Source organism: Scardinius erythrophthalmus (genome assembly GCF_964197995.2).
Source record: "Scardinius erythrophthalmus genome assembly, contig: HAP1_SCAFFOLD_277, whole genome shotgun sequence".
Taxonomy (NCBI): domain Eukaryota; kingdom Metazoa; phylum Chordata; class Actinopteri; order Cypriniformes; family Leuciscidae; genus Scardinius; species Scardinius erythrophthalmus.
In genome coordinates this window covers 40,477-51,374 of record NW_028296334.1, presented here as the reverse complement: position 1 = coordinate 51,374, position 10,898 = coordinate 40,477, and the positions used below count along the sequence as shown (strand labels likewise).

The window sequence follows — 10,898 nt, the reverse complement described above, 5'->3', positions numbered from 1 at the left end:
TTCATGAATGATCATTTGATTTTAAATATACAAGTTTTTAAATGATCCACAGAATGAGTTTGAAAAACATTGTCCAAGTAAATTGATGGTTATATTGTGATGTCGTTATAAGATCTAGAAAACTAATTTAAATGATTATTTCAATATTAATTGAATTTTGAAAATATTCTGCTATTCAGAAACTCACAATCATAAACATCAGCAAATTTGATCTTTTAAATAGTTTGAATGATTCATTTTCAAAATGCTCTTCAACTCAGTTTCTTTTTGTCTGATCAAAATGATAAAAAATTACATTTATGTTGTCCACATTATACAACTTTTGTTTCATGAGTTTAAAAAAACCCTTTAATAGTTACATTTACCAAGAATTATAGACAAAATTATATATGAAGAAATTATTGAATAGATTTTAAAGTATCTGCAGTCAATACATGACATGAACTAAATGTTAGCAATAATAAGATTTTAAATATTCATGTAAAATGAAATATGACATTTAAAATAGCTATACAAATGATAAAATGTAATAAAAAAAAGAAAGAAAAAAAAATCATTAGATTTTTTTCAGAATTTTCAGAACATTTTAATCTCAATCTAATTTTTAACAACATTGTCCACATGAAATTGATTCATATATTGTGAGTTCTTCATAAGATTTTGAAATCAATTTTAATCATTTCAATTTTAATTTGTAAAAATATTCATAAATTTTGATACTCAGAAACAATCTATCATAATTTTCAGCAAAGTATGATTCAATATATAGTTCAATATATATTTTAAATTCTGCTGTTTAGACACTTATAATCATAATCATCAGCAAACTTAACAGTTTAAATTGTTGATTTTTAAAATGCTTATTAACTAAATATCTCTTTATCTGATGATGACGCTTACACACAAATTGTATTATCAAACTTTGGATGCATTTAAAAACCCTTAATTTTTAAATTTACTATTAATTCTAGACAAAATTATTTATATCAAGAAATAATTGAATACATCATAAAATACTGCAATCCATAGGCTACATTAAAATACAATCAAATGTTACCAATAATAATTTAATTATCAATGTAAAATTAAGAATAACATTTAAAAACAATATGAAATATAAAACTTAAGTAAATAATAAAATATTTAAATGATACATTGCTTTTCAAAAACATATTTTTATAATAAATGAATTATCTTGTTGACAAATAAGATCATCTTTTAGATGTTTTTTTAAGGTTCATTCATGGCATTTTAAGATCATCACTAAGAATTATCTTGCTGAAATAAAATGAATTAAATAAAATGTTCTTATTAGAGAATAGAAAAGACTTACTGATCGTCAGTTTAGTTCCTCCACCGAAAGTGAACCACAGTGTTTCATTCTAGTGAAAGAGTCGTACAAAAACCTCCGTCACACTCAAATGAACACACACTCCAGCAGAGAAAGAGACACACACACACACACACACACACACACACACACACACACACACACACACACACACACACACACACACACACACTGATATGAGACTCAACATCAGGATTATTGAACAGTCTCATCGTCTCTAAATGTCTCTTAATGCATGAAAACTATTAAATCTAAATAAATAATATAATCAGAAAGACTCTGTACTGATCTTTACACATCTTAACTGGGAGTCTCTAAATGATCATGTGTTTCTCAAAGCATTTTAATAAGTGTTGATGACCTGTGACCTCTGGAATGACCTTTGCCCTCTCATGGAGTTCACAGTGAAATACTTGTTTCTTTTAGTGATGAAACTGTCATTTGATTGATCAGAAAGTCTGAACTCTGAACCAGAGACTCGTGCAGAATAAAGAAGAAATGATTTCTAAACTCCTACAGAAGTGAAAACACACTCCACTGGATCATGAGAATAAAACACATTAAAGGCCACAAAACTGGATCAGTTTCTTCTGCATGTGTTCATTTTCATGTGTGTTTTCCTCCAGCTGGTTTTTGCTCAGAGAGTCACTTTGCATCGGCACGTGTTTCAGCTCTCCGAGTGTTTATAGCCTTCAGACTCACACACTTTATAACACACTGCTGTTTACCACGGTACAAACCCAACACACACCATGAATCTCTTCAGCAGCTTCATCTGGATTCTGACCGCTTTTATTCCAGGTAACAGAAGTCAAAGCTTGTCATTTCTGAGTCTTTAATCTTCATGTCATTTGATGAAACTCATATAATGTTGTTGTCAACAGCATTTTATAAGCATATTATAAAAAAAATAAAAAAAAACTGCTATACTGCTTTATACTACAAGGTGAACAGTTTATATTTGTAATAAATCATTTAAATATTATAATTTTTACACAGCTTAACCATATGTCAAATAATATATACTTTAAACTGATAAATGAATTGTGTTTCAGGCTGTAGATCTCAGATCACAGTGACTCAGACTCCTGTGAAACCTGCCAGACCAGGAGAAGCTGTAGAGATGAGCTGTAAACTCAGTAGAGATGTAGCATCCTGCAGCTCGGGACGCTGTATGTTCTGGTACTTACAGAAACCTGGAGAAGCTCCTAAACTCCTGATTTATGGAGCAAATGTCCGTCAGTCAGGAACTCCGTCTAGATTCAGTGGCAGTGGATCTAAGAGTGATTTCACTCTGACCATCAGTGGAGTCCAGACTGAAGATGCTGGACATTATTACTGTAAGAGTATACACGTCATCGACAGTAAAAATGTGTTCACACAGTGATAAAGAGTCGTACAAAAACCTCCGTCAGTCAGAGTCACAGTGACTGAACTGAAACTGCAGCTGCTCACACACTCTCTCTCACACACACACACACACACACACACACACACACACACACACACTCAACAGAAACACAAAAATTAACTTAATAGCAATTTTTCAGCACTTCATTAATATTACTGAAGATAATAAGAAATTATTTTGATCATATTTTTTCAGATAATTGTTGGTTTATCTATTCTCATATGGTTGTTCATGTTTTTTTTTATAAAACATCATTATTTTTTCTTCTTAATCATACACTCATACTGTAAAGTGAATCATAAAGATGTTGTTGCTTGAATAGTTTATTAATCATCTTCCATAAAGCCGCTGTTTAGATCATCATGTACAAGAGTCACAGATGAACTGATTCAGTGAAAGAGAGAAACCGTATTTAACATGATCAGACGCTCCACCGTCCCACAATCAGTCTGTCTGTGACCATTCACTGTTTTCTGGACGCATTAATTATGAATCCAGCGATGCGTCTGAGTCTCACATGAGCAGAAGACAGATCTCTCACAGCAACACTTCAGTCTCGAGTCAAACACACTTAAACATTCATAAAGATGTTATTGCTCAACACTGAAATAAAGCGCTTCATTGTGTGGAAACTTCACTGTTATTTTTACTAATTATATTTAATTTGATTAATATATTATAATAATATAAAAGTTTGAGCTTCATCAGTCTATGACAGCTTTGATCATGATTTTTCATAAGTCATTTTTCTCCTGTTATTTTCAGTCATTTGTGAGGAAATTCAGTCGCGTTTGATCTTCACTTAGTGGATATTATTCAATCTTTCACCATATTTTAGTTTTTCTGCATTTATGATTTATCCTCATTCTTCTTTCTAAACTGAATCATTGCATCATAAAGATGTTCTGCTTGATCAGTTTACAGTTTTTCTCGATTGTTTACACACATTTTCTGGTACTTGAGACACAATGACCACAACATGTAACTCATTCATCAACCCCCTGAACCAATCCTGCTAAACTACAAGCACAATTCCTGCTTTACACTCAAATTGCAGTTCTAAAACACACCTTTTTCAAAACACTACACACAATTCTCTGCTTTTGGCACAATTTTCATGCAGAAAATCTCTTGTTTTCACAAGGAACACACTGCCGTTCAGATATGCACACTGACTCTTCACATGGGCAAACACCCGTCACACAGTTTTACAATTAGCAATCAGAGCTTTAGCATAAAAGAGCAACAGGTGAGCTCTTCGGTGGAGCAATGGATGCCAACATTGGATTTATTTTTTATTACTGTAACTGTATACAGTCAATTCTTCTGTATGTAGACCACTGTATGTACAACTTTGTGTTGGGTGGGATGTACACTGTGTACATTGTTTTTGTGGGAAAAATACAGTTTTTCTCAATCGATTTGGTACATTTCTCCAAACTCAGGTAACAGCTCTCAAAACAGTTAACACAGCAAACTAAATGCACTCTTATGTTGACGAAACAGTTAAGTATTCACTGCACAATGAAACACAGCATTTTATTCTAGTAATACATTTATTCAAATTCAATATTAACTTCAAAACTAAAAGTGTGTTCTCTGTTGATTTGATAACAAATTCAGCAAAAGATACACAAAGAAATAATTGAAAATACATGTTTTTCATTAAGTTTTTTAATGAGGAGTTCAGGTGTATAACAATGAGTTGTCACCGCACAATTTCTTTTTTAATGCAAATAAGTACATAGGTAAAAAAAAAAAAAAAAAAAAAAAACCTGCATTAATTGAATCAATTAATTTATTGATCATGCCTCTCAATTACATCTGGCCAGAGAATTTCATCAACATCACAAAAAATATTTTCACGAGTCATGCATCGTGGGAAAAAACGCCTTGAATGCTGTATCCATCCTTGACATGCTTGTGCCCCAATATCTCCACAGGCCTCTTCCATCGCTTGAAGACTTACTTGGTTGTAAGGGTTGCGATCATGTACTTTCCATCTCCAAGAGGAGAAGAATTCCTCAATTGGATTCAGGAAAGGAGAATATGGTGGAAGGAACACCATCCTGAAATGTGGGTGATTCTCAAACCACTCTCGCACCAGTGCTGAATGGTGGAATTGGACATTGTCCCAAACAACTACAAAATTCCGCACCATTTGCTCCTGATCACCCTGCGGAAATAGGATTTCATTGAGGAGGTTTAAAAAATGTAGGAGCCTTGCTGTGTTGTATGGTCCCCAAGACAGCATTGTGTGCCACAACACCAGAAATCGCGGCACAGAGAGTGATGTTGCCTCCTCGTTGTCCAGGGACATTGACTGTAGCACGATGGCCAATCACATTTCTCCCTCTTCTCCTTTTTTTGTGAAGATTGAAGCCTGCTTCATCAATATACAGGTACTCATAATGAGTTGCACTGCTATCCAACTCCAAGATTCTCTTGAGTAAAAAGAACACAAGGTACAATACAGTAAGTTAGTGTTTTACAGTAATGGAGGCATATCTATGTATACTGCTGCTTCAAAGTGTGAACTCAAACTTCAGCAACAGTTTTACAGTAGTATTGACTGCAATCAATGTTCTTTTCAATGTGCAATCAAATCTTTTCACTTACAGTAACATGGAATAGTTTATGGACACTTAAAATTCAGGAAAAATATATCTTTGTGTTGACAGTAAAAGTGCAGTAATTGGGTTGCACATACTTGAACAAACTGGAATCGCAACTCCTTCACTCTAACAGAGTTCCTCTCAAAGGGCACTTTGTATACTTGCTTCATTCGGATTGCATTTCTCCTTAGAACACGATCAATTGTGGAGAGACTGCATTGGTGGATATTGTGGAACAGTTGATTGTCCTCTGTTATTCTTTGCTGAATTTCTTTGAGGCGAAGGGTGTTGTTCTGGACCACCATGTCAACAATGGCATGCTCTTGTTCAATTGAAAAAAGTCTTGTTCGTCCACCTGAATGTTCTCTAACTTCAATTCTGAAAAATGTTTGGACAAGCAGGAACATTTACTGTAGAAATCTAAACCTGTGTCAAACAAGACTACATGGACTCTCATTGTAGAAGTTGAATGATATTGTTACTTACCGGTTTTCCCTCTGAAATGTGCGGATAATTGAAGCCACTGTGGATCTGTTTATATTGGGCTGAACTCTCTGCCCAGCTTCTCTCAGTGAGAGACCATGATTTATGACATGGTCAATAAGTGTGGCTCTGATTTCATTTGAAACACGTGTGTACCCTATCCTTCTACCTCTCCTCCCTCCTCTTACACCTTGCCCTCCTCTAACACCTTGCCCTCCTCTAACACCTTGCCCTCCTCTTCCTCTCGGTCCATCTCTTCTTATATTTTCTACTCTTTCTCTTTCCACTATACCATTGCCCTCCAATCTATCCATCTCTTCTCCCTCTACTCCTCTATCTTCTCCTCTTCCTACACCCTCAGCTCTTCCTTCTCTTTCTCCTACATCCTCAGCTCTTCTTTCTCCTACATCTTCAGCTCTTCTTTCTCGTTCTCCTACATCTTCAGCTCTTCTTTCTCGTTCTCCTACATCTTCAGCTCTTCTTTCTCTTTCTCCTACATCTTCAGCTCTTCTTGCTCTTTCTCCATCTCCTCTTCCTCTTCTTCTCCCTCTACCCTGTCCACCACCTCTCACTCTTACACCTCTTCCATTTCCACTGCTCATTTTTCTTCTTTTTTATTGTCTTTTCTCCACATTCATCTTCTTTGTTGTTTTTCTCTTCCCCTTTTGTAGTTGTTGTAATTAAGACAGCTGTGTGAACAATTAGGAAATTGACTTTTTCTGTGTTAAGTGGATTACTAACTCATCAGATATCAATTTTGGGATAATTGAGGACATAAGGTGTGCAACTGACTATTTTACAATTCACAGAGTTTTGTTTTTTGTGTTTTGAAAATGGTACAAAAATGCTTGTGATCTTTGTGAAGACCAATGAAAAAGTTGCAAATGTTTTTCCTGATACATTAAAGATTTGGTTGGCTGTATGAACTGCTGTGATAACATTAGGGAATTTTGTGCACAGTGTTTTGAGAAAATTATGCTTTTGATTTGTAATTTGTATGAAATGAAGGAGCATTTACTATCTGTTTAGGACAATTACAAAGTGTACAGATCACTGTGTTAACTGTTTTGAGAGCAGTTACCTGAGTTTGGAGAAATGTACCAAATCGATTGAGAAAAACTGTAAAATATATTTGTCACCGTGTATTTGTGTGTTTTGAGTATAAAAACAATATTCTCAAATATTTTACAACACACTTATGCATGTACTGTCTGTATTACAGTTTTTCTCGATTGTTTACACACATTTTCTGGTACTTGAGACACAATGACCACAACATGTAACTCATTCACCAACCCCCTGAACCAATCCTGCTAAACTACAAGCACAATTCCTGCTTTACACTCAAATTTTTTTATTTATTACTGTAACTGTATACAGTAAATTCTTCTGTTGTTTTGTATGTAGACCACTGTATGTCCTACTTTGTGTTGGTTGGGATGTACACACTGTGTACATTGTTTTTGTGGGAAAAATAAAATATATTTGTTACCGTGTATTTGTGTGTTCTGAGTATAAAAACAATATTCTCAGATATTTTACAACACACTTATGTATGTACTGTCTGTAGTAAGTGTAACACTGAACAAAAAAAGGCCTAAATCATTATGATGAAAGGAGAAGAAGTGTTTTACATTCATCATAGTGTTTTACACTGAGCATATCAGTGTTCAACTGGTTCTTATAAATGTCTATTCATATGATGGTTTGTGTGTGTCATTTGAAAACAAAATACCATTTTGAGAAGAAATAACATTGTTTTGAATGTAAAGTTTCATTTTGCAGGAGAATTGAGGGGTTTTGCCCATTGTGTGTGTGTTTTTTGATTTGTGTGTAGAGTTCTGAGAATATGAGGCATGCTTTCAGAAAATGTGTGTAAACAATTGAGAAAAACTGTAATAAGTCTATCGATTTTATCGAGTTCATCCTTCATATTAACAGCATCACAAAACACTCTCAATTTCAGAGCAGATGAACATTTATATAATTTTAATTAATATCTTTACATAGAATTTTAAAATTAATTTAGAAATGAAAGACCAGATTACCAAACAGGTTCAGTCCACCATCAAAAAATAATAATCATTTCCTATTTATTTTATATTTATTGTGTAATTTAACAGTGCTATATATAACAGCTTTATCAAACATTGGATCAATATCAACATTTCATACCGATGTTTTTTGTGTGCAATTTAACACATCCATGTATAGTGGAAATTTATTTATAGTTGATTTTTTATAATAAAGATTAAAGTTTGTTTATGTGTGAATATAGTGTGGGTTGTGATGAGCCAACATGTAACTCATAAAGATGAAATCTTATTAACAGACTGACTAATGAATCCATAAGCAGGAGAAACTGTTCCAGTTCAGAGCGTTTCAGTTGAAGATCTCATTTGCATTGTCAGGTTTAGTGATTGTGATGGTCTCAGAATAGAGCAGCTCGTCTCCAGTGACCATGTTCAAACCCCAAGAGCTTCATTTCACATTTACTGCTGAATGCAGCTGTTCTCAACTATTACAATTAGGGGTGTAACGAGACCCTTATGTCACCATCCTGAACTCACAATACCATATTATTGCCATACTCCATCAAAATGGTCAATTTGGTTTAACATTGTGTGTGTAAATGAATAGGCTTGGACTTGGTGCTGATAACCCAATGCAGGACAATAGAGACACCAGAATAACAATATTCATGATTCTGAAGCTGAAAATACTGAATTATTTCAGATGAATATGCTTGATGTCTCTGACTAGATATATCTAAAATAATGTAGGCCACTTTTTACTGGTAACATCAGACATTTGGCATTATCAGGACCCACAAATATTCCCCCATTGCATTATTATACATTATATTCAACATTATATACAGTAGTTTAATGTAGTAGTGACACGAAAACCCTGTAAACTTCCTAAACTTTCATTTTGGGTGAATAATACGATACATATTGTCACTATCCACTGTAATTATCGTTCCACCCCTAATTCCAATCAATCAAAAGCGGCTGAAACTTTAGTGCAGGACTTTGAAGGAACGACACACTGATCAATGATGCAGTCCAACACAAATGTGCGCTTGCGTTCAGATGAAGCTTTATTGAATGAACAGCAATGGCAGCACATTGACAGACTGCTTCAGTATTGAGCTGTAAATCACGTGACGCTCAGATACGCTGGTCTTCACTGGAGAAACATCAGCACTCGGAGCTCTTGAGGAACGAGGCCTCGTGAGCAGCTCCGGCATGTGTTCCTCTGCAGACGAAGCGCTCTGCGGCTTCCCAGCGTGCTTTGCTGAGGCTCAGGACGCTGCTGCGACTGTAGAGACCGTCCCGCTCGCTCTCTGCGCTGGTCTGAACCCCCTCGGTGACCTCTGACCCGTCCAGCGTCCAGCTCACCGTCGCCCCCTGTGGAGAGTAAGAGCTGAGCAGGCAGAGCAGAGCGGAGGGGTCTCCAGAGATCAGCAGAGAAGAGGGAGACAGCAGAGACACGGAGGGAGACACGGAGGGACCCGCTGGACACACACACACACACACACACACACACACACACACACACACACACACACACACACACACACACACACACACACACATTCATGAATGATCATTTGATTTTAAATATACAAGTTACATTTTAAATGATCCACAGAATGAGTTTGAAAAACATTGTCCAAGTAAAATGATGGTTATATTGTGATGTCGTTATAAGATCTAGAAAACTAATTTAAATGATCATTTCAATATTAATTGTATTTTGAAAATATTCTGCTATTCAGAAACTCACAATCATAAACATCAGCAAATTTGATCCTTTGAATAGTTTGAATGATTCATATTCATGCTCTTCAACTGAGTTTCTTTTTTTCTGATGAAAATGATAAAAATCATATTTATTTTGTCCACATTATACAACTTTTGTTTCAAAATACTCTCCAGCCTTTGCTGAGGACTTTACAGAACTGTTATCAACTATTACCTCAGAGTTTGACTGTTTTGCCATTGCTGGAGATTTTAACATCCATATAGATAATGGAGAAAACAATATGGCAAAAGAAATCAAAACTGTTTTAAAAACTTTTGATCTGACTCAGCATGTACATGGACCCACACACAATCGTGGACACACTCTAGATTTACTTATCAGTAAGGGTCTAAACATTTCATCGATTGTTATTAAGGGATGTAGCACTGTCTGATCATTTCTGTATTTTCTTTGATATATTGATCTCTCCTGCCACTGAAGCTAGATCTGTGTCTGTCAAGAAGAGATGCTTAAATGAGAACACTAGTGTGCTATTTATGAAGGCTATATCCTTAACACCAAGCATATCTGCAGACTCTGTTGATTTTCTCCTTGATTCTTTTAACTCAAAAGTTAAAGGTGTAATTGATGATATTGCTCCTGTTAAAGTCAGGAAGAAGAGTGGCAGACAAAAGGCACCTTGGAGAAACTCAACAGCAGTGCAAAATATGAAAAGACAATGCAGAAAAGCAGAGCGCATGTGGCGGAAGACTAAACTTGTAGTACATTATAACATCTACAAAGACAGCATCCATGCTTTTAATATGGAACTAGGCAAAGCTAGACAGACTTTCTTCTCAAATATTATAAACAGCAATTTAAACAACACACGCACTCTTTTTGCTACTGTAGAGAGACTGACAAACCCCCCAAGCCAGATTCCCAGTGAAATGCTCTCAGACAACAAGTGCAGTGAGTTTGCTTCTTTCTTCTCTGAGAAAATCAGTAATATCAGAAAGGTGATCAGCACATGCTTGAGTTGCTCAGGGGTCAGACAGATCAGACCACCTGAGAAAGTAGTTACTATGTCTGATTTCAAAGAAATTGATGGCAAAATTTTGGAAGAAACCGTACAGCACCTTAAAACATCAACCTGCGCTCTTGACACACTTGCCACATCGTTTTTCAAAAGTGTGTTAAACAGTTTAGAAGCAGATCTTCTAGAAGTGGTAAATGCTTCACTTCTCTCTGGGAGTTTTCCAAACTCCCTAAAAACTGCAGTTGTCAA

General features: G+C 35.3%; 1 gene segment (V, D, J or C); it reads left to right on the top strand.

The window, feature by feature from the left end:
* Window positions 1-2,068: 2,068 nt before the first annotated feature.
* LOC308686433 (immunoglobulin kappa variable 2-29-like) lies at window positions 2,069-7,557 on the top strand. The segment is given in 3 exons: window positions 2,069-2,152; window positions 2,407-2,691; window positions 4,706-7,557.
* Window positions 7,558-10,898: the final 3,341 nt, after the last annotated feature.